This window comes from Aquila chrysaetos, chromosome Z, assembly GCF_900496995.4.
Source record: "Aquila chrysaetos chrysaetos chromosome Z, bAquChr1.4, whole genome shotgun sequence".
NCBI classification, from domain to species: Eukaryota; Metazoa; Chordata; class Aves; order Accipitriformes; family Accipitridae; genus Aquila; species Aquila chrysaetos.
In genome coordinates, this window is record NC_044030.1 from 23,058,560 (window position 1) to 23,082,977 (window position 24,418).

General features: G+C 39.5%; 1 protein-coding gene across 1 annotated transcript in view; it reads right to left on the bottom strand.

Moving 5' to 3' along the window:
- Window positions 1-17,329: 17,329 nt before the first annotated feature.
- Window positions 17,330-24,418, bottom strand: part of LOC115336571 (3'-5' RNA helicase YTHDC2-like) — a 44,316-nt gene continuing 37,227 nt past the window's right edge. Inside the window, 2 exon segments of the mRNA XM_041121126.1 lie at window positions 17,330-17,411; window positions 20,896-21,047. The gene's annotated coding sequence lies outside the window, so the exon portion shown is untranslated.

The window sequence follows — 24,418 nt, forward strand, 5'->3', positions numbered from 1 at the left end:
TGGCAAAAAACCCACCCCACAAGAGCTACAGCTCACAGGGAATAAGAGTGTCTTCCCTGCTTCCCAAAGCAACACTTCAGTGATTTTCATTAAATTCAGAAACTAATCAGGAAAATAAGCTGCGGGCTGAGGTGGCTCAAGCCTACGCACTTCTGCTCATCTACTGGTGTCAGTCAGGAACAGATTATTCTTGATTGCTTTAAACTAATGGTAAAAAATAAAAAAATAAAACCAAACCAGGCTAAAGTGTCCTTTTGCCAACATAGTTTATTTCACCCACCTGAGCTCTATATGAAAACAGTAAAAAGGTCATAAATAATGCAGTGTTCCTAGCTAGTAGGAGAAGGATTTTTCTTGCCTTCAACCAGTTTGAAATCCTTGGCTGGCAAGTTATTTGGGGAGGATGCTGGGAGGAGCCACCCTTGGCAGACCAACATGCATTTAACTTTCCCCTTCCTTCACAGCAGGGCAAAGCGAGCGTGCCCTCGTGAAGTGAGTGCATGATAGCTGAATCAGAGGCAGATCTGTTCCACTCAGGTTGCTGCATCAGGGATGCCTTTTTAAGTATGCTGAGAACTGCTGAAGTTGTCAAGAGGCCTGCAGGAGTCAAAGGAATGAAAAGAAACTTGCATGGAAAACCAGGGAAGATGAGGTAGAAGCACAGACACAGTTTGTGAGCACTTCAGGTAAGGTAGGGGCAGCCCAGCTGGCATGTATTTGTCAGCCTGAGCCAACATCAGCAAGCTTTGAGTGCTGCTGAGGATTACATAAGGCATTAATTTTATAAATATATTCTTGATAAACAGGAAGAATTGGGAAGCGGGTCTGTTGTACGATACCATTGCTGGAACTTCAAAAGGTTGTGGCAGTGTAGCCATTTTGTGTAGTGCAAGCCCTGATGGTCAAGATGTTTTACATCCTCAAGAACATGGTAAAGCCATTTAATGTATTAATTTCTTACTTAGGTTCAGCCTCAGCAACATAAAGCTGTGGTTAACAGAAAGTTATTACTGGTGGATAGTGATCACATGGTTTGCTTTTTCTAGCTACATTTAAGCTTCACAGTTCAAGTTTTAGCTGCATTTGGACGTCTCCGTTTTAAAAGAGGTTTAGGTTATGGACTCCTCTTCTTATCTGTGAAACTGTTGTCCCTTGATTTATGATTTAACATTTTTCTAGTCAGAAGACACAATAACCACAAAAATGGGAGAGGCAATGCAATCTAGCATTAACTACACAGTTAACATTCAATGTTCACCTTTTGTTTGCCTCACATCAACTGGGGCATTAAGAATGGCAAATGATGCACGCGGAGTTGGTTATTAGCACAGATTTTTGTCAACTTAAAAAAGATTAAAGATTTTAAACCAATTAATTAATTGATTCTCAGTGTAATCAGATTCTCAGTGTAGGGTGAAGGCATACAAATTTTTCTGGCTTCAGAACAAACTTTGGGAATTAATGGGAAACAAATACGCCTCCTGCAACCTTTAGAGAAGGGTAACTGCTGTCAACATTCAGCCTGAAAGAATGCTGTTATTTAGCTGTGAAAAAAAAAAAAGTTGTAGAATAACTGGGGGCCAAGGAGATGTGAAATGTAAAATCTGTAGAAACAACCCAAGGTAGCTTACAGATACAGAAAACAAAGCAAGAAATATTAGCTGCTTTTCAAAGCAGAACACTGTTAAATTACTTGCCATGAGAAATTAACTTGTTATTCACAGAGTATGATTTTTCACTGTTGTCCCCATATACTTCTCTACCCTGATGTCCCTCACAGACGAGAACCCAGTCACAGACAGGCAAATTCAGGAACCATAGTTTAGGATTTTGCCAGTAAGGATTTGCGCCACGATAATCAAATACATCATTCCTCATCCAGCCAAGTAAGAAAGTATCAATATTTGGGATGTTTCCCAGCAAAGGCTTAGAGCACCTCATTCAACTCTTCCAAAATTCAAACGTACTTCCTCTAACAGGGAATGTACTAAATGCTAAAAGTGTTTTTTAGACATAGACAGTTCTCCAACAAGGCAGAGAGGTACAGGTAAGGATGAGTAGCTACAATTACATCTCATCTTCATTGCAACTTCACCATGTTCCAAAACCCCACCCCACTCTACCATGGGTCAACTTGCAGCCACCATCTGATGTCACGGACAAGCAAATACTGTGCTATTTTGAACAACTTTTACACCAAGTTTGGTGGGTTTTTTTGGGGTTTTTTTTGGTAGACTCTCAGCTAGGTAGATCCCCATGACCTGAGTCTTCTGTTCAGGGAAGCTACCTCAGCCTTTGCTGACCAACATCCCATTAAGCTCCTCCAGAAAAATGGACTCCCACAGAACTGCTGTTGTGTGCCCCCAGCCTGGTAGATCCTCTCTTTTAGGTATCTCTATTTGTTCTTATCTGCAGCTGATTTCAGGTCATCTCAGGACACGGGGAATAAAACAAATTCCCAAGCTCTATCCTCCTCACTTCACTCTCTCGGGTTGCTTGAGTCAGTACCTCCCTCTTGCTCTTGCTCCCTGATACATGCACTTACCCATGGCAGCTCAAATCCTTTCTACCATTTTGGTTCCACACTCTTACTCCACATTCTCTTCCTTCTTCTTCTCTTCTTTCCACCCTCCGTTATTTCCCTGTTTTAATATTCTCTTACTCTGCACCAGTCCTACTCAAGCACCTCATTCACCCGTCCCAATACTAGCCCTACAGTCCTGTTGCTTACACCGCTCCAGATTTTGTAGTTCTTCCAGCTCTGTAGCCCCTCCTCCTGCAAGGAAAGTGTCGACTGGGACATGCCTAGATCACACGTCTTACTTCCAAGCCTTGCTCCATGCTCTTCTGCTTTTCAAAGCAGACCACCACCACTGGTGATGCTCCCAATGCTGCCATGGAAATTAATCTGCTTACAGAAATAAAAAACATTTCTTTAAGTAGGAAGGCTGCTACAGGTTTGGACACTGGGATTGTTCCGTTAGCCTGCAGGTGCCCATTGGATCTCTCCAACATGTCTAATAGGGGTACAACTCCTCTAGCCTTTTCACTTGCACTGCATTGCAAAATCAGAACCATGGTTATTCCTGAAGCTCTTTTTGCTGACTGAAAGGATCTACATCCTGTTTGTTTGGGCTTAGCGGTGTCAAATGGTGTGCTTAATCTGGCTTGAGAGGTCTTCAGTTATCTGTGTTTGGGAGTCCTTTAGAAAAAAAATGTGCCTTAATGACTGGCAAGTAGAAAGACATCCTGGTGTCTACTGTATGCCTGAAATGCACAAACTGACCTGCCACAAACACAACAGCTGCAAAATTACATGCTTTGATTCTGAGCAGCATCTCAAGCATACAAAGTAAGGCACCACTGCTAAATAAGCTGAGAATGTTCATCATCTCTCTAACAGTAAACCACCACCACTACTTTAAGCCCAATGTTTCATTCTTTACACAGAACGGTTAAGAAACTCTGAATTATTTCACACTAAGAGGGAAATATGTATAAAAAAATAATCAGTGCAGTTGTACACTTTTAATGTATTGCAAAGGCTTGACTTTGGAAACAGGTTCTAATGCTGCTCTGCACACAGCTACTCCTCCAAAAGACTGTGTTCAATATCTCTTATTGTCATACCTCAATCCACCACACTCTCATTGCATTTCACACAAGGAGAACATTTCAAATGAAAACTCTCTGGCTAATGATCCACTGCATCTGTGTAGAAGCTACTCAGAAGAATTATGAAATCCATTTAGTAAGGCCACACGACTTTAGAGTCCAGTATACTGAATAAAATAATTTTTTTTTTTTTTTTTAACAAAGTTTATGGAATCTGAAAGTAGACGATAAAAGGTAACTTTTAACCGAGACTTAAAATGGGAGATTCTCTACCAAAAATATGTCAAACATTAAGGTCATAAAGAACTCCAAGGTTCTGTGCTATACCGTATGATATGTAAACAGATTTTGAAAATACTTCCCCATTATATATTTTGACACAGTATGCACAAATTTAAAAAAATAAAATAAAAATGAAGTTTAAATGCCTCAAGGGATTTCTCAGAAGTAAAGCCATTTGAAGAGCCACTTACAGTCTGTGGTGACAAACTTCTATATAATCAAAATACTTCCTTTTTTCACAATGCAGAATAACCTGCTGAAGGCAACTCCCTATCAAAGTGATGCCACCAACACAGATCTGATTGTATGACTCCAGCACTTAAAAGAGCACATTGGTTATACATGGCTTTTAACCTTGGGCTACAATTATGCTACCAGAACTACATTCAAGTCTAAATCAGTCATGTAGAGACGTGTGTGTTGTCTGAACACTGTTTAGAGTCCTTGTTTTCCAGATCTGATGAAGGTGGTGAAGGCGCTCTGTGGTTCTTGTGCTTACATTCAGGGCGGGATGAACTTGGCAAATACCAGGTTCTCCAATTAACGACAAACCACAGATCCCAAAGTAGGCATGTAAAGCATCTGAAAGAAGGACAGGAAAGGAAAAAGAAAATTATATCAGGCTGTAACAGCCAAGTGTTCCTGGATTAACACCTCTGAATAATTACAGCCAAGGAAAACAAACAAACAGGTGCTACATTTTAAACTTGAGTTTTGACAGAAGAAATCAATTTCTACCCAAAGCCACCAGCATGAACTGATAGTCTGCAATCTCTAAAACTAGAGTCCAGTTTTCTTGAGTGCTCAGGCCAAACAGCAAGAGAATTTGAGCATCTGGAGATAATTTCTGTCCACAAAGCCAATTTTTTTTTTCCCCCGAACATGAACATTTTTTTGCTGATTACTTGATGAACAGCTGACTACTGAAACACCAAAATTAGTGCCAATAGCTGCCAAACAGTAAAATTTAGAAGTATGAAAAGGAGTTATACTCAAAGAGGAGTCTCTCAAATTCCTGGGAGAATACACTAAGGGTAAGAATTCATGAGGTGGCTTGATCAGTCCTAACAGATGACTGCCACAAAAAAGGGATGCTCCTATTCCTCTGTCCCACGCTGCTCCTGCTGCCTACCTTACACCAGCTTGCCTCCCTTACAGCTTGCTGAACACCCTCCATGACATAAAGCAATTGAAAAAAGATGGAAGAAAATTAACCCAAGCAGGAGAAAATGGACAGTTTTCTGACATTTCAGTGAATTAAACTGGTTTGCAGGTTTTGATGTACACCAAAGCTAATGCAAAAAGGAGAAAGGACGTACAGCCGTACTTGGCAAAGCTGGGAGGAAGAGAAGTGAGTGTGCCTCCTCTGGGCAGCAGCAAGCCACTAGATTGGATTATCTGCCCATGAAATCACAGGCTAAAGATGGAAAGAGGATGTGAACTTAAATGCGCCCCTTACAAATTCTCAACACTTAGTAATCTTTTCGAGGTGTCAGTGAATTCATATCTGACTAAAATGATATTACAAGAAGGTATCTGGATAGAGAGGCTCTGAAAAAAGGCTTCTGCTTATCAGCATTAACATGCAGACAAAAGCATACTCAGCAGATACAGCCCCTACTGACCTTGCAGAAAGTACATCAGAGAAGGACACCTCAACTTCAGGACATAAGAGTATATTAACCCCTGTGGACAGCTGCACTGATACGCACTAAAAACAATATACAAACCTATTACCTGTATACGGCTATTTCCTGGGTTTACCCACAAAGTTCAGCAGTTGCGCAAATCCATGCTAACTTAATACTCAAGTAAGTTCTAGCCAAAACACATATATGTAGCCTGTGTACTCCTGTTTCAAGCTATGAAATACACCAGGTTTTCAAGGTCAAAAAAACATAGGTCCAAACATTTTGTTTCCTAAGTGACTCACAAATACAGAATGCAGCATGCAGCCTCACAACTGCTCGGCTGCTGTCTTAAAAAGAGTAACAAAGTAAGGTGTACTTACACTTCTATTAGAGCAAATGTCACTTCAGTGTTTTACATGTAGTAATTGTGCACACTCATTTTCATCCTCTCACTCTTTTATGTTAAACCTTTTGATCTGTATGTACTTCCAATTCTTTTATAGTGTGTATAATTTAAAGATAACAAACGAGATACATCAGAGTTGTGGCACGACCTCCTGGGGCATGCAGCAGTACATCTAGCCATTTCAAATAAAAGTTTATTTATATCTAGTCATGACTTATGCACAAGTCTGAAAAAAACCCAAATGGCTTAGGTATGTGTTGTAGCGAAATCTTGCGGATTAACCCTGGTAGGCAGCTAAGCACCACGCAGCTGTTCACTCACTTCCCCCCCTCCACCCCCAGTGGGAGAAGAGGAAAGGAAGAGTAAAAGTGAGAAAACCTGTAGGGCGAGATAATGACAGTTTACAGGGAAAGCAAAAGCCATGAGTGCAAGCAAAACAAAGCAAGGAATTCGTTCACTATGTCCCATCAGCAGGCAGGTGTTCAGCTGCTTCCCAGAAAGCAGGGCTTCATCACCTCTAACAGTTACTTGGGCAGACAAACACTGTAACTCCAAATGTCCCCCCCCCTTCCTCCTCCTCCCAGCTTCTACTGCTGAGCAAAATGCCGTGTGGTATGGGGTACCCCTGTGGTCAGCAGGGTTCAGCTGTCCCAGCTGTGCCCTGTCTCAGCTTCTGGCGCACCCTCCGTCTGCTGGCTAGCAGGGCAGTGTGAGAATCAGAAAAGGCTTTGACGCTGTGTAAGCGCTGCTCCACAACAGCTAAAACATCGGCGTGTTATGAACGCTGCTTTGGTCACAAATCCAAAACGCAGCACCATACGGGCTCCTAGGAAGAAAATTAACTCCAGTAAACCACGTTAATGTGGTTCAATGCTTTTAACAAGTAACATTAACACCAGGTAGCAGATCTAACTGCTTAACATGAAAGACTTAGGAAAAAAAATACATATCAGTCATTTGTAAACAAAGAACAGAACAAATACAGTAGGTGTTCAGTTCTGTTTTGAAGTATGACTCTCCTTAAGCCAGGGTCCATGCCTGCTTCATAGAACAGTAATACTACTACAATGATATTCAGAAGATTTTTCAGATGAAAGCCTTTCCTATATTTGACAACCTGTCAATCACTATGAACAAAACAAGTCATGTCCTGATTCACTTTGTTATGCTCATGTTTTCAGAGGATTACTAGCATTTAAGAGTCTTTTGACTTTTTAGATTTATTTTCAAAGGCAAGAAAGTTTTCTAAGCTCACTGCTCAATAAGCATGCTGGTCCAAACACTATTTTAAATCAATAAAAAGTGTTAAATAACGCTACTGGCCTCCAGACCAAGACTGTATTGATGTCTCTTAGGATGGGAATATCAGTACTACAAAATAATACTTCCCTGAATCATGAGTTGTGAAAAGTAACTTGCAACTTTGGAAGTCCATGTCATACATATGTTATCACAAGCTGTTGACTGTTTTCTGCAATTTTTTCTAGGAAGAAGTCTAGAAGCATTATTGCACTGCAAAGACAGGTTGACTATCCAAATTTAAACAGAGCTTTTATAAAGTAGGAGCTACAGAAGTTCAAATTCTGAATCTATCTTAGAAATCACCTTTGAAAAAATGGCATGTTCTTACTTTGCAAACTTTCCCTGGAATATTTTGTCACATCTGAGTTTTGCAACAAAGCCAAAGACAGCTTGCCTTTCAGATACTATACTGAGCTTGTAAGGAAGCTCAGCTGTGTGTGTATGACAATGAAATCCCAGTTCCACAGAAACAATCTTTGCAATGCTGCATTTATAGTCACTCTTCACATCAGAACTGCATTGACTTTTTACTCTGTCCTTCAAAACACAGACTTATGTCACCATCTGCCTGAGGAAAGAATGGTGCAATAAGCCCACCTATCACAACAAAACAAGAGACAGCAAAAGCTTGCTTTATAGGAAACAGTAGCGTTCAGGCTGTAAGACCACACAAATCAAAGGAAAACAGCTTTATTGTTAGTCTTGACTTTCTCAAATCTGATCTCAAACAATCACAGCTATGCTAAAAGACAGGTTAAGGAACCTCGCACATGGCTGGGTTTTAAACAGATTTTTTAATCCCTAGCTCACTACGTAAATGGTTCATCAAGATAAACAGAAACATTTCCTCCAAGTGATACTGACTGATCTATATAATAAAAGAGTAAATACAGCTGAAGTCCTCAGGAATCCTAAGCTTATTTTCAGGGGAGTGGGGGGAGCAAATCTACCACAAGCACTGCGTTTTCAGTGTGGGTTCACCTTGAAAAATTATCAACTGTTGTTGAGAACGATGAAAGGATGAAATATCAGGACACAGATTCTGAACAGACTCATCCTTTATTACGACTAAATTTTTATCTTATTTGGTCAGTTTACAGACCGTTTATCTGCCCCATACAAAATGTCACTGGGCAACACTACTGACACAAGGTTTGTTTTCACAAGTTTGCAATACCTTCATTGAATTCTAGCATCTTTTAAAATTATTTCAAATTAAAAGATTTTAGCATCTTTTCAAGTTCTTCACTACTTCAAATTAGCCACTTCCAAAAGGACAGTAATTAACTTTCAGATATACTACGTATAATTGCTATGTGCAACTACAATCTGTAAATCGTAATATGTGACTACGTAAGTTTTGACTGTTTTTACATACACCAGTGACTTCTGAATAAGCTTAAGGATTCCTTTATTAAGGAAACAAATGCTTTGAAATACTTTACTCAGAGGATTTACAAAGATACCCACTGCACAATATTCTCTTTAACTAGAACAGTTAAACCCATACGGAAAGGCTTGCCCAGCTCTAAATAGACAGCGATACTCTTTTAGCAATAGTCTCAACAACAGCAGTTCATTTGCTCTGTGGCTGAGCAGGGAAAAACTATACCTCTCTCTTTCCACTTAAATAATGAAAATCTCATTATATTTTAAGGTGGGTTTTTTCCATTTTTTGAAGGAGACTGAGGAGAAAACTTCCTTTACACCTCTTGGATGTCTGACTGCTGGAATGTATTTCTAGCTTAGAACACACTCACCATGATTTTGAAAAGTAAATTTACCTGGATGGCTATCTGGCCACTTGGCAAATCCACCAACAAGACGATCTTGAGTTGACAGGATGTAATTTCGGTTTTTCTCAAAATTTGTATATTCGAATATATTCAAGAGCTGAAAAGAAATAAATTACACCATTACAGTAACATACTAAATCTTGGTATATTTTTAATACTAAAAGATAGTGCCTATTTATGAGATAAGCAGTCACAGCAGAGATAGCACTAATCTGGTAAACCTCCATATCCTGCATTTTTGCAAGATGAAAGGCCTTTATAGTGATCTGTGCATATTCATGCACTTGTGCCAAATACGTAACTCTTTCAAGCAAAAAGATATGATGCTTAAAGAAATCAAAACAAGTCAGTAACTATCCTGTAGCTGTTCCATACACTACCTTCAATGTTGCTCCCACCCAAAAGGAATAGCAAGTGTCTACAGGTTTGTTGGGTCGTCCATGGTAGCCATTCTGTTGCCTCATTATACACCATCTTCTTATTCTGTTCAGTTCTTTTTCTGAAAAAACTTCCTCCAGTTTACCCATCAAACATAGCGATGCAATACCACAAAATGTAGAGCCACCTGTGAAGAGAGAGTTTTTGCAATGTTTTGATACCCAGATTTTCACTGAAGCCTGTATGACCTCATTCAGAACTTTAACTAGGGTAGTAACAACTAAATCAATGGATTTTTAGAAGCACAAAAGTGTTAATTTTAAGCCTAAAATCCAAATAAATAAAAACACTTTAGTTCATGTATGTCAAAGGGGAAAAAAACTTCAACCCAACTCTTGCACAAATAAACCTGGATTTGTTTTCTTAAAGCTGCACTGCCTCTCAATGCTGCGCAATTTACATTACACAGCAGTCCAGAAATAAGTAAATTGCAATGCAACAGAAAACATTTCTTCATATGTAACTTAAAAAAGAAAGCTATTGGGATACCAGCCATCAGACTGAAGCAAAGATGCCAAAGGCAGTCTCAGACTCAATCCCCCAGAGGATATAAACACACAGAAGTGTCTGATGAGCAGAGAGCCAAAAAAAAAAACCATTAAGAAAAAAAGAAAAAAAAAAAGACGTGGTTAATACTATGAAAAGACTGCTGGACTCTCATGGTTGTAATAGATACAGATTATTATAAAAGTCTAAGGAATTTTTTGTTATCAAGGAAACTGCACTGTAAAATTTGAAATTAGAAGAGAAACTCATGTTCCTTGTGTATTATGGACAACACTTTTTAAAGACCATCAAAACTCATTCTGAGTTTATTACCTGATATGATAAAATTACAGCCTGGGAAAGACCGTGAACAAGCTGTTGATGCAAGACTTGGGGCCCAAAGTTCCTTACACTATCCCAGTGCTAGAAGACCTCAGTAACTCTAAGGTTATTTTTATTCTGATGCTGAAATGCAGCAGGAGAAGGATACTGAAGTAATGCTATCTGTTATCACTAGCATTCTACAGTAACTTAGTTAACTAATTTTTTAAATACGTAGGGGTATAATTTAAGTTTTTCAACTTTATCCATCCTGCAGGAAGAAAACAGATAGTATTGAGCTTTGATAGGATTCCAAGGATAAAGCTAGCAAACATTTGATAGATTTAGTATCAGTCACATAAAAGTCAATAGTTTCTCTGTCACAAGCAGACCAGACTTCATGGCACAGAAACGTTTTGCTTAAAAATATTAGTCTCGGGATTTCCTATCTTCACTACTACAGTTTACAAAAATTAACTGCTGCTTCAAGATTTGAGCCCCTCGTGGATGCTGTAGTCTATCAGAGGAAATGTTTCTAGGATTTACTAATAGCTGCTGAAACTGGAGATTATCAGGTGCATTGCACAAAATCTCTTGCAGATAAATCCAGAGTAGCAATGGTACACGTGGAAAAAGTTTGCTCTGTCAGCAGGAGATGAGAACTACAGGCAACACCTTTCAACAAAACATTCATGAGGTAAGATTAATGGAGTTGTTATATTAACAGCCCATCTGGTCTGATATTAAGCTGGAACTAAGGGAAGACGACAGATGATATTCTGAGGCATGTTTTGGATTTGCTCCTCATCATCCTACTTCCTTAAAATTAGAAAAGATGGAAAGGCATGACATACCCTGCATCTCTTACAGCATTTGCAATCCCAGTCTTTACAACAGGCGTAGAACATTTTAACACTTACCATGAGATTCCAGTCCAGCTCCCTGTGCCAGGCCATTATCATAAGACTGAAGAAAAAAGCCCATAAACCAGTTACTTTAGAACCACATCACTTTCACAGACATTGCAATTTCTCAGTTTACTAGCAAAATTATCATCAGCCCATAACCACCATTTAAGCTGATTAAATTCTGAACCTACACCTCAAACACAGGTCTTGGCACAAAGAGTTAACAAATCAGCCTTGTTTCAATGCAGGCAGCTTTTATGACTTTAATGGAGTTCATTTTAGTTGTTACCTATGTTAAAAGTCTGAAAATGGGTAAACATGTCTTTGCCAAAAAGGGAAAACATGTGATGCAGGTAACCATTAAAGAAAGAAAAAAACCAAACCCAACGTTTTTGTCTTTCTAAAAAGAGAAAATGGATATGTAATTCCAAACAAAATTAAATGGATAAAATAATCTGTCTCTAACCCAAAAGCTGGCTAACATACAAAAAGGCAAAACGCAAGGTACTACTGTGTGTGTAATAATCAAGTACAAGAAATGCTTTAGTAAGGAGCAAGAACGTCGGGCTTTAAAAAAACATGAAGATGCGGTGGGGGCTGAAGGAAACCAGAAGCAAAAACATAATAAAGCATACTACTGGACTAAACCTGCCCTGTGAAATATTACTGTTAAAAAATACCTTAGAAATGCTGAAAAATCACTTTGTTACGTGAAAGAAAAAGGAGAAACCTGAGTCTGATGAACAAAGCACTAAGCATATTATAGTACAGGTCTGTTAAGAGCAATCCAGGACCAGATGATGCTGTATATGTAGGAATAACAATCTTTCTTCTCTAAAAATTCATTAAACCATTTTGCATAAGAAACAAGAGATCACAGTAAGTTATACGTAAAATGGAAAATGTTTATTTTACAAGAGTTCATAGAATACTTAATAATTATCACTGGACAAATACCATACTGTTTAGTAGGAACAAAAATGAAGTTTAACTTTTGAAATGAAATTGCACAGGTCCTACATCTTCTATATTAACTGCTCAATTAATGATTGGTTCAATATCTGATCAGACAGAAAGCAATCTTAACTCCCCCTCCTGGGGTGCTGACTATGAACTTCTCATGCTTTCTCCAAAACATTTAACAGTGGCTAGTAGATAAAGGACACCTTGACAGACCACTAATGACTCCTATAGTCCTAATCAAAGAATGGCTACAGGAGCTAGCATATCTTTAGGAATGACCTAAGGATCATTTTGTACATCTGTTTTTAAAGCTGACATTGAGAAGAAAAAAAGAAATAGAAGCAGACACAGAAGTGTGCTGGCTTTGGCTGGGATAGAGTTAATTCTCTTCATAGTAGCTGCTATGGGGCTATGTTTTGGATTTGTGCCGAGAACAGTGTTGATAACACAGAGATGTGTTTGTTACTGCTGAGCAGTGCTCACACAGAGTCCAGGCCTTTTCTGCTTCTCACCCCACCCCACCAGCGAGCAGGCTGGGGGTGCACAAGAAGTTGGGAGGGGACACGGCCGGGACAGCTGACCCCAACTGACCACAGGGATATTCCACACCATATGGCGTCATGCTCAGCAAATAAAGCTGGGGGAAGAAGAAGGAAGGGCGGGATGTTCAGAGTGATGGTGTTTGTCTTCCCAAGTAACTGTTACGCATGATGGAGCCCTGCTTTCCTGGAGGTGGCTGAACACCTGCCTGCCGGTGGGAAGTGCTGGATGGATTCCTTGTTTTGCTTTGCTTGTGTGTGTGGCTTTTGCTTTACCTATTAAACTGTCTTTATGTCAGCCCATGAGTTTCCTCACTTTTACCCTTCCGATTCTCTCCCCCATCCCAGCCGCGGGGAGTGAGGGAGCAGCTGTGTGGTGCTTAGCTGCTGGCTGGAGTTAAACCACAACAAGAAGCTATATTAAAACTATATTGCTCAGTTTTTGAGTTGTTGCTGCAGGTTGAGGCAACTAAAAAGACTATCATGTGATACATACACTTCAAGCTGCAGCTTGACCTTCTGAAGTTTGAACCAGTCAATTTTAAGTAACACCTATGAACATCTGAAAGTTAAAACATACAGTGTAAACTCTTCGCACTGCCTTTTGAGAACGCAATGCAAAGGTGCTACCACACACCACAGACCCATTAATTGCTAAGCAAAGGCAAGATGATTTGCACAGCTACGCTGGCAAAGCTAATTAACTCTGCAAACAGTAATTGTAAAAGGAGATGGTTTGCTTTATGTATGACAAAGTAATTAGCTCTGGAGAAAAGCTGTTAAGCGTGCATCCCAGACAGTGTAATATGTTGAGCTGTACAATTAGCTTGAAATTTTAACAGACAATAGTTGACCTTTGGCTTACTAGTGCCTATTTATTTACAGACAGCAGCTGCTCTTTGGGGACTTGTATGCATTAAAGAACTAAGGAAATACTTTTGTTTCTTTGTCCTTTTGAAAAGACCCAAGAAATCATATATATGCAAAAGAGGCTCTAGGTTACTGCAACATGAAAACTGCGTAATTAAATACTATCCTCAGGAAATGTGTAAATACAGTGGGGTACAGTCTTTGCTTCACGGTCTATAAGTTTTACAACCAGCTTAATTACATCAACAGACTCATATACCTGCATTTCAGGAGGACTCTACTATACTAGAAGTAGCAGATGCTATACTTAAGGCTTCTTTCGATAACTCTACTTAAAAACAAACTGGCAGTAAACAAAGCAATGTTGCAAAACCCAGTATTTTAGAGTCTGTGGAAGTCACTAAAAATTTCTGCATCTTAGTGTCTGTTGTTTTGATTAGTGATATATCTGCCTTTTGAATGTGAAAGCCAAAAATCAACCTATGCTGATAAAAATTGTGTGATTAGAACCTGACTATTTTACTGACAATAAAACTGATGCACAATTATTTTTGTGACCAGTATTGTATAAACACTTTCCAGTCAGATGATAACAAGAGGGCTATCCATTCTGTATGAAGATTCAATTCTTTTTAATATAGTTACGTTTCCGAATAAAGCAACACCATTGTTTCATATGCCAATCTTCTGCTGTTCTTGACATGCCTAACTACACAAACCTCCTCCCTCCTTCAGCTGTATTGAACTACATCTGTCACAGTTCTTATATTGCATGACAAAAGAGACAAATTCCAAAGAATAAGCTAAAATAATCCAGAAACTTATTACAAAGATTACAGTGTTTTACCAGTCATGTTACTCTCCATCCAAATTAGCTGCACTTCACATGTATGCCAATTTGAGTAACTGAAAAAAGTTTGTTAACTATCACTTGTTTCATCTATGTGCAAATGACATATGATGGTACGACAAAACCACACCTTTGTCACAGCAGTGTACTACTGAGCAATGCAACCTCTTTTGTTTTATAATTAATGGAAGTACCAGAATGAAGTAACATAGTAAAACAGGCATAAGCATTTGCAAAAAAGTCAGTAACAATATTCACTGTATAGTTGGTTGCACAAGGACTAAGAGATAAAATAATCTCAAATAGAATTTACCTTGAATTGTAATATATATAGGTTATTTTTAGCCCCACCTACAAAATCTTAACAGGAGAAATCAAGCTAACATTCTTGGATACCACATTTCACATTCACTGTATTTATTTAAGAAACATGCTTTAAGAAATACTTGGTTCATGTGATAGGTAATGGAACTGGAATACATCTCAAGGAGGGTTGTGGAAAGAGATGAATGAGAGGAAGGAACAGCCACCACTGTGAAATGATTTTCACAAAGGTCTACTCCCGGAGTGTTTGAGACTTCTTCAGAAACATCTTCAGCTCTACGATGCGACCAAGCAGGGTGTAAAGATTTTGTGTATTTGCCTAAAAGTGCCAGACACTTTGCAACCAAGTTAGTGCATTGAAATACTGGTCTGACCAAGCAATGCACACTCGGAAAACCAAGACAAAACTAGTGTACATGTGCATACCAACTCTGCAGTGAATTAACAATATACCAATGCTTTTAAAAAAAGAAGTCCTACTGAACACAGTGTATAGTCAATCTAACAATTCACAGTAAACCTGGACAAAAATATAGCATCTCTTGTTATATGTTAGCACATGCTAAGGCTGCTTACAGAACGCTGCTTACAGGATCTCTTTAAGTTACTCTCTGAGCTAGCCGGGAAAAGACACAGTCTTCGTGATAAGCCACCGTGTCTTCTGGACTTTGACCACGCCCAGACTCCAGCTTTACTTCACTGGTCAACTGAAGTATTACTACAAGCCCTTGTTCTGCTCAGGCTTCAGGGTTGTTTTTTTTTTTTTTGGGGGGGGGGGGGGGGGGGGTGTTGGGTTTTTTTGGTTTTTTGGGTTTTTTTTTTAAGAAATGGTGTCAATTTTCCCAGTAGGAACATAACAATTGGAATTTGCAGGTACAAGGATTAATACTAAGGCTCTAGAAGCAAACTATAAGTTTGGTTCAAGATCACTGTAGACAGTAAGTCTCCAGTGCCTTTTCAAAGCTCCAAACTTCCAAAAAATCTCCACTTGCCTGCTCTACCAATGGCCTCATATGATGCTCTCTAGTTCCTGTCTTAGAAATAAATAATTGCTCCCTGCTCACTTCATCTTTTCAGTGCTACTTACTACTTTTCATATGTCTGTCACACTCCACTTAATCATCTCATTTCCAGAATGAAGACTCCTAGTGTATTAAATGGTCCATTTACAGAAGCTGGTTCATACCTCTGACAATTCAACTCAACTTTCTTTCTACCCTTCCACTTCCATCATACACTTGGGACCAAAACTGCACTAAGTGTACAAAATGCTAACAGTCGATGTGATATATAGAACAACACAATGAGGATTTTGCTCTCTGGTTTTGTTCTCTATTCTTTCTTAATATTTGATTCTCCTATTGTATCTCTGCTAAGCTATCTGATTACAGGCTAATCTCAGCAAACACAAAGGTCCAGCAAGCATCAGAGGATGAAGAACCCTCCTGACCTAAGCAGTCAAAAGCAAGCACCCTGCGTTGGCTGCTCCCTCAGACTGTAAAAGGAGAACAGATAAATCATTGTCCCCAGTTGAAACCCACCGAGAGGATTCAGCAGAGGGAAAAGGGATAAAAGGTGACAGTAGAGCATGAACAGACTGCTGGTCCGTATGCTTGTATGACTGAGCCCTGCCCTTGATCACCTCGGTTGGTCCAAGACTATGGTAGTGTGCCAGAAAGCTTCTTGTGATGTACACTAAGAAATGCTTACACATCTAACTACCTCCTTAAAAAATAAAAACCAGTTTGGTCTGAAGCAGGAGATTATGTCGTTTTTAGACTTCGGAGTTTCTCACTCAAATTTTACAATCTCACTGCTGGCAGCAACTACTAAAACATAGTGGTTTACAACAGAAGCTGTATGTAATCATAACTTCGGCTCTTTTTTGTGGACTGAAAGAGTTTACTATGTATGTTTACTCACATTCAGGGAACTGTAGTTTTCAAGCTCACTCAGCTTCTTTGAAAAGCACTATTTTAATCTTGGAAAATGAAACTCAATTGAACTAATGAAACATCATGAAAAAAGCTGAAAACTCTTTTGCTCCAACCAAATATGAAGACAGCTTGCACAGACACAGAAAAAAATGTGTATATACTAATATTTTCCTTCATTCCAAATATCTAATAAATAATGAGGTACATGACTGGAAACAGTTACTAAGCTTGAACTGATGTTAGTAATTAGTTTTTCCTTTGATTTTGTATATCATTTAAAAAGCAGGACTACAGCTGATTGAAATGTGAGAATTTTACGGATGCAGTGCTTTATTTATGCACTTTTTCTAAGTTATAGGAACATCAGGCCCCAGTTTTCAAAAACTTGCTTTTGATTTTAAATTGAGTTTTAAAGAAAAAAGATCAGATTTAATTTGCAGTGAACAAACACACCAAATAAAATTATCTTGCTAGTGCACAGATTACAATGAAAATACAAATGCATAAAAAAAAAAAAGTAGTTTTGGACAGAGAGATTTTTAGTCATAGTTAAGAAATAAAGCTGGTAACTTTAAAATGTAGTAAGAAATAACACTTTGTGAATACTCACCATACTTCTTCTAATATAGTCTATCACTTTTTTCATATCCATGCCTGACCAGTTATCGAGCATGTAGCAGATGCAGGAAGCACAGTACACAAACCTCATATCATTCTCACTTCCTTCGAGCACTGCACAGAAACTGAAAGAAACGTTTCTGTCATTATACACTATATAGCCAGTTATATCAGAAAATATGAAAAGCAGTTTAAGAAATTGTGTAATTTTTCCTTTAAAAATTAGTTACTTTTATTTACAGTATTCACATAAATATAACCCAAAGCTACGCTAGATTTTCTTTTCAGAAGATGTGATTCTAATTAAGCCAAGCAAAACGAATAGAACTACTAACATTTAGAAGCCTGGGTGACTATTTTCAGCAATGCAATGGCACTGGTCTTTACTTATTCAAAGATGCTAATGCTTGTGGTCTTTCACCTATCACCGCATATACTGATGTATGAGTTACCATTTTAACATTTACTGTTTTGGACAGAATTCTTTGCCTTCCTAGAAATCTTAATAGCTCACAAGGCTTTCTTTCCTGACTGCACCTTCAGGATCAGTTTCCCATGTATATATAAATTTAATTATTATTACCACCATTTCTAATACAAATGGTGAAAATGACCTTCAATCCAGTTTTTGATTTATTACAGCTACAATCTTTCCAAACTCTATGAACATTTTAAAGTTGTTGTATCTGGGTTATCTAGTACAATCCTGTGCTCTCTCAGAGGCCCTTAAAATGAAGATGGATGCTGTAATTTGGATGCTTGTATCGGAAATGGTGTGGCCAGCAGGAGCAGGGCAGTGATCGTCCCCCTGTACTGGGCACTGGTGAGGCCGCACCTCGAGTGCTGTGTTCAGTTTTGGGCCCCTCACTCCAGGAAAGACACTGAGATGCTGGAGCGTGTCCAGAGAAGGGCAACCAAGTTGGTGAGGGGCCTGGAGCACAAGTCTTATGAGGAGCGGCTGAGGGAGCTGGGGCTGTTCAGTCTGGAGAAAAGGAGGCTGAGGGGAGACCTTATCGCTCTCTACAACTACCTGAAAGGGGGTTGTAGCGAGGTGGGTGCTGGTCTCTTCTCCCAAGTAACAAGCAATAGGATGAGAGGAAATGGCCCCAAATTGCACCAGGGGAGGTTTAGATCGGATATTACAAAAAATTCTCTCACCAAAAGGGTTGGCAAGCACTCAACAGGCTGCCCAGGGAAGTGGTGGAGTCACCATCCCTGGAGGTGTTTAAAAGTTGTGTAGATGTGGCGCTTAGGGACATGGTTTAGCGGTGGACTTGGCAGGGTTAGGTTAACGTTGGACTCAATGATCTTAAAGGCCCTTTCCAACCTAAATGATTCTATCATGAACAGAAATAGGTAGTAAGTTTAATTACCTGTAACAATAAACAAACCTTTAACTGTTTGTTCTATGATTTGCTGCCTGACAAGCCTCCATTTGGTTCAAAGAGCTAGTTAGTATATTTTGATGACTTAACCATTTGCAAGAAGCCAGCACAACAGAACGTTTTGATGTGTCCTCCCGACAAACCTCTTCTCAAACAAAGAACAAAACCCAAAGGTACTTCTGACTTTAAAGACAGTCTTTTAAGCACAGCTATCACCACTAGGACACTCCCTCTCTGACCCTGCAATTCAAGTGTGAACCGCATTATCTTCTTGCACAGAAAAGCCTCCAACATTTACTGGGACATACTTTCAGCTCTCCTAACCCCAATTGTGCCAGGCCCTGCTCTCTGCTGCACACACAGGCATGAACGCCATTGCTCTCCGGCTATGGCACAGGACATTCTGGGAAACCAGGGCACTTCTTAACATGTGCCAGTACTGTGGTTTATAATCTCACCCCAGGTGACAACCACACTGTATGTTATCCAGATACCTTAGCTGAATGTGATTTGAAGTAAGGTAGAAATGAAAATACACACACTTATTCATAATGTAAAAAAGACAATACAATTTAATTAAATTTGTTTGTTTGTTTTTAGGTTTTAGATTTTGTTTCTTCACACCTGTCTTTTGTTAACTAAGGCTTGCATACTTATACTAGAGTTACACGAGATAAATGTCTCTTTCCCTCACTGAGCTCACTTGCTGTTTCCATCCGGACAAGGTGCTGGCTCAAGTTCTGGCCTTCACACATCCTTCCCCTTTGGAGCAGTAAAAGTGGTTTTCATAGGTATGAGAATGTCTGTCAGAGTAGAAATCGACTCCTCTCAAAGTAACAATTCTATACCAGTGCAAAGCACTCTCCTTTCCCTATAGGGGCTAGATGGCACTCTTCCACAGGGAACATAAAACACAGGATCATGTGTAAGAGTTACCAGTCTGCACATTAAAACCACACAGGACACAAACACGCAAAAGAGGTTAACTGCACGTAGCTTACTCCTGTAGTTTGGCAAGATGACAAGTAACCACTTCAAGATGCTAGTGGGTTGGGAGCAACTCCCTCCTTTCGGATGGATATACTTTAAAAACAAAAATGGTCCGACAAATAATATGAATGCTTGGAGCAAGGGAACAGGCACCTCCACACGCCTGAAGGAACTGCAAACTATAGCAGATCAACAAATACATGTATATGTATCTGCATCCATACATTAGGATTTGGCCCATTAAGGTCAGCCTGCTGTTATAAATAACAGAAAACTGTGCATCGTATAGTTCATATTCACCAGTTACATTCTGAACATTGTGGAGTTTCGTGTTTGTTTTTTCTTTGTAAACACACATGTAACATTGCATTTTTACAGTTGTGTTACAAAAAAAAAGTTTTAATTATAGAAGATGTCTAGGCGATACACAGCCATTTGACCAAAACAAAAGCTTTCTTAACTCATAAAGGGTTGACAGCAATTTCATTGTGAAGTAAAAGATAATTCCTTCAGGAACTACACTTCTGTAATTCTGCATTTCTTAAAGTACTCTTTCAAAAATTACATTCATAAAACTTAACAACATAGACAGATCATGTAGCTAATGAAAACTTCTGCTAGTGCACCAGCTTCAGCCTGCATTAAAAAAACCCAAACCCCCACCAACGAAGTGGATCAAGGGGTATATACCATCTATTAAAAAATGCAGGCGAAAAGGACAGATTTCACAATGAAGTTTAGTAATATTATACTCCTATTACAAGTAATATATAAGGTAATTCATCCTCTGTATTGATATCTTGAATCTCTCGAAACTAAATAAACCCCATCCTCCCACAAAGCACAGCAAACATCATCATAGTAGTGTTCCAAGGGCCCTGCAAAAAAACAGAGAATATAACACAGAAAACCTCACTTACCTGAAGGACAGAGCAGAAAAACTGTCCTCGACACATAAACCAATCCATTATCTTTCCAGTAATATGCATCTACAGTTGTAAGCAAATACCATCATTCTCCAATACAAAAGCAAATCTATACACAAAGAGCTGTTTGGTCCTGTAAACTGGCATGTGTTCTACGACTGATACTGATTACCCGCTGAAGTATTTTCTAATAGAAATAAAAGATTACATAGGTACTTCAATAAAAAAACACGTTTCTTATGTTTCATTCCACATCTGGGTTTTCTATTAACCTTCCAAGGAGTTGTAGAACATAAAATATCTTTCACCTTCCATCCTCTAGCTGGAGAGCTCTCAGTCCTGCCAGTATGGCATCTTTGTTTACTCGACTTAAATCATCTCCAAGAATAACCAGACATGACAGACCTGTGTAAGTCATTGCTATGTGCCCACTATCATAGGGATGAAATACACCTGGACCCTAGAAAAAAGAGGGGAAAATAAAAATATTAAAACATCATAAGACCTTAAATTACAGTCAAGCTTCTCCTCCCCCCCCCCCCCCCCCCCAAATTAGGAGGTAAACAAAGTTCTTTTCCCTTCGCTCATTATGGTTAAACTGAAGGCATCCCACTCAGCTTTTCTAATCAAATTAAGCTACTGCACAGCTCTGCTACCCCTGTAAACAGTTGGTCAGCAGGAAGCTTTGGAAAAAAGCTTTGCCAGGAGTGCTATTTATGCAAAGTTAAGCAAAAAGATGGGATGTGCTCAACTGTATCTAAGTTTATCCTGACACACCACTGGGCATTGGCTTCCTCGCAGCTGTGTAAGCACTGTTAAACAGCCAAACCTCTGGAGGTCCCTTCAACAAAGATTTTACTATCTAATGATCTACAAGTAGAAAGCAGTGTGAGGGATTACTAGTCTGTCAATCTCTCTGTCAATTGAAGCAATACCAAATTAGCCTCTCATCTACTTTAATCTCTATTCTAAAACAATAATCAGAGCTTAAACAAAGTATTTACATAGCAAATAATGTCAACTGAGAAGCTGAAATGAGTTAAACGCTGACTAGTCACATGATACAAATCGCAATAATGGGCGGGGATTGATACAGCTGTGCTAAAATTATTGTTTTTTCCTTCTGATATTTCATAGGCACATCCTGGACTGTACTGCTTCATGAAAACAGAAGAAACATGTAACCAGATGACTCTGGGGACTGCCGTGGTTTAACCTCAGCCGGGAACTGAGTGCCACACAGCCACTTGCTCAACGCCCCCCCCGCCCGCCCCAGAGGAAGTGAGCCCCATACTATGAAGAAAATGAACTCTATCCCAGCCAAAACCAGCACAGATAGTTAGGATGGTTCAATTTGGAACAACTGCAAGACAACTGTTTTGAACAGGGTAAAAGGTATTTCAATACTGAGTGGTAGAGACAAGGAAGTTTACAGATCACATTTTACTAGCATTATTGCCCCGTCAGTTGCCATTTTTATTTTGCAATTCATCCTAAAAACAGAAGCAAAAAGTAGTATAAAACCAAATTTAAGATTATGTTATGTGGGTATTTTTCAAGCAAGTCACACTTATTCCCAAAGCCAAAAAGCTTTGCTTCTAGTAAGAAACTGGGAGAGAAATACTTATTACACACTAGACAGCAAGGGACTGTTGTCACACTAGGGAATGAAACACAGTTGGGAAAGGGAGGCAGAAAACAAGGTGAAAGTGGCTGCAGCAGCACTGACAAAGCTCTAGCTATGCAACAGAGAAGGGGAACAAGGGAGTGAGTGCTGAGAGCTGTACCTCTTCTCCCTCATTTCCAGCCCTGGACTCTGTTGAGAAGGGGGCACAAATCTCAACAGCTCCCACTCCTACCCTGAGCTGCCACTGCCCCCATCACTGTCTCCTGCCCTGCATATCCCCTAGTCGCACACACACAATCACAGAATGGTGGAGGCTGGCAGGGACCTCTGGAGGCCATCTGGTCCAAGCACCCTGCTCAAGTGGGGTCACCTAGAGCCGGGTACCCAGGACCATGTCCAGAGAGCTTCTGAATATCTCCAAGAATGGAGATTCCACCACCTCCCTGGGCAACCTGTGCCACTTCTCGGTCACCCTCACAGTGAAAGCGTGTTTCCTGATGTTTAGAGGGAACCTCCTGCGTTTCAGCCTGGGCCCATTGCCTCTGGTCCTGTCACTGGGCACCACTGACAGAGTGCACAAGAGCCTGGCTCCGTCCTCTTGGCACCCTCCCTGCAGGTATGTACATGCATTGCATGAGATCCCCCCTGAGCCTTCTCTTCTCCAGGCTGAACAGTCCCAGCTCTCTCAGCCTGTCCTCGCAGGATAGGGGCACCAGTCCCAGACAGACTTCCCCATAGGGCACCCCACAGATGGAGGACAGCTGTGCCCTCAAACAGCTTAGAAAAAGCTATTGCAGTCATGAAACTCGCTTTTCTAACTTGAGTGGATGACAGGCTCTAATCCCAGAAGGAACAACTTGGCCTATCATACAAATTTTAGGGATTTTAAATCTAACAGAACCAAAACTCTTTCGCTTCAGAACACCTTCCCCTTAAAAAATTTATTATGAGCAGCTTAACCCTTGTGATGCATCAGCTTATTTCAAATGTAAAATTCCGCTCCAAAAATCCTTATCCATATAAGGTGATACAAATTTGCCCTGACAGAGAAGTATTCAGTTTAATGTAACTGATTAATTTAATTTTAAGCAAAGCAAGTCTCTAGTCTAAAAAGCCAAATTTGAACCAGTTCTTGCCCTAAAACAATTCTCAATGTCCCAGCTCTATAGCTAAAGCTTCTCATATATTTTGTCAAATGAAATACAAGACACACACCAGTTGATAAAAAATATCTGGAAAGGTTCTCCGATAGTAGGACCAACTGCTTACAAAATGTCCCAGCAGTTCCCGACAGCAACTACAAAGAAAACTAAGTTTCCAAAGATCTATATAAATGACGTTCAACTGGAATGAGAGGAACACTTAATTTCTTCCTACTTGGAATAACCTAGAGCAGGGGAAGTGCAGAAGACGCCTCTGCTCATTTCACACAAATACGCTGAAAATGCTGGCGCCTGCAAATCAATGTTAGCTGTTCACCATTGCTGTTTACACACTTTTACAGGTAGTTCATCTCCAAATCAATACTGACATCAGGAATAACTGAACAGTATAGATATAGTGAAGGAGTTCGACTTTACATTTGAAAATATTATTTCCAGAGAAGACTACGTTCACTAAGCAAGGAAGGTTTACTCTATGGATATTCAGACTTGCTTTTTAAAACTGTATTTATGAAAACTCTACCCAAATGTTCTAACTACTACAGATGTGCTTGGATATTCAGGAAATTTTTTAAGGCACCTATAGTTCTCAACCAACATTCTCCTTGAAGTAACAATTTTTCACACAGTGTCTACATAAAATAAGTGAAAATTCCCACAAGTTTTTTTTTTTAAATTGTACTTGTCTATACACAAGGTAATTCCATATTGCCTGTAAAACTTTGGTAGCCTACAAACATATTTAAATAACTGGGCCCTTATTTTTTAGTGAATTCTGTATTTTAGTATTTTGGTTACACTATTACTTGCTGCAGTAAAAACAGGCTGCAGATGAAGTGTTATAAGCACATACACTGTATGCTCATGGAACTAAGTAATACCATCTCCCCAAACAAATTGTATCAATCGCTACAGTACCTGGACAATGTACAAATTCTGTCTGTACGTTGTTTTCTATGCAAATATTTCAACATGTAGTGGTAGCACACTGCTTTTCCAAATTCAGGGTTTCAGCAACACCAGAGCTGTATAAGTTTTTCC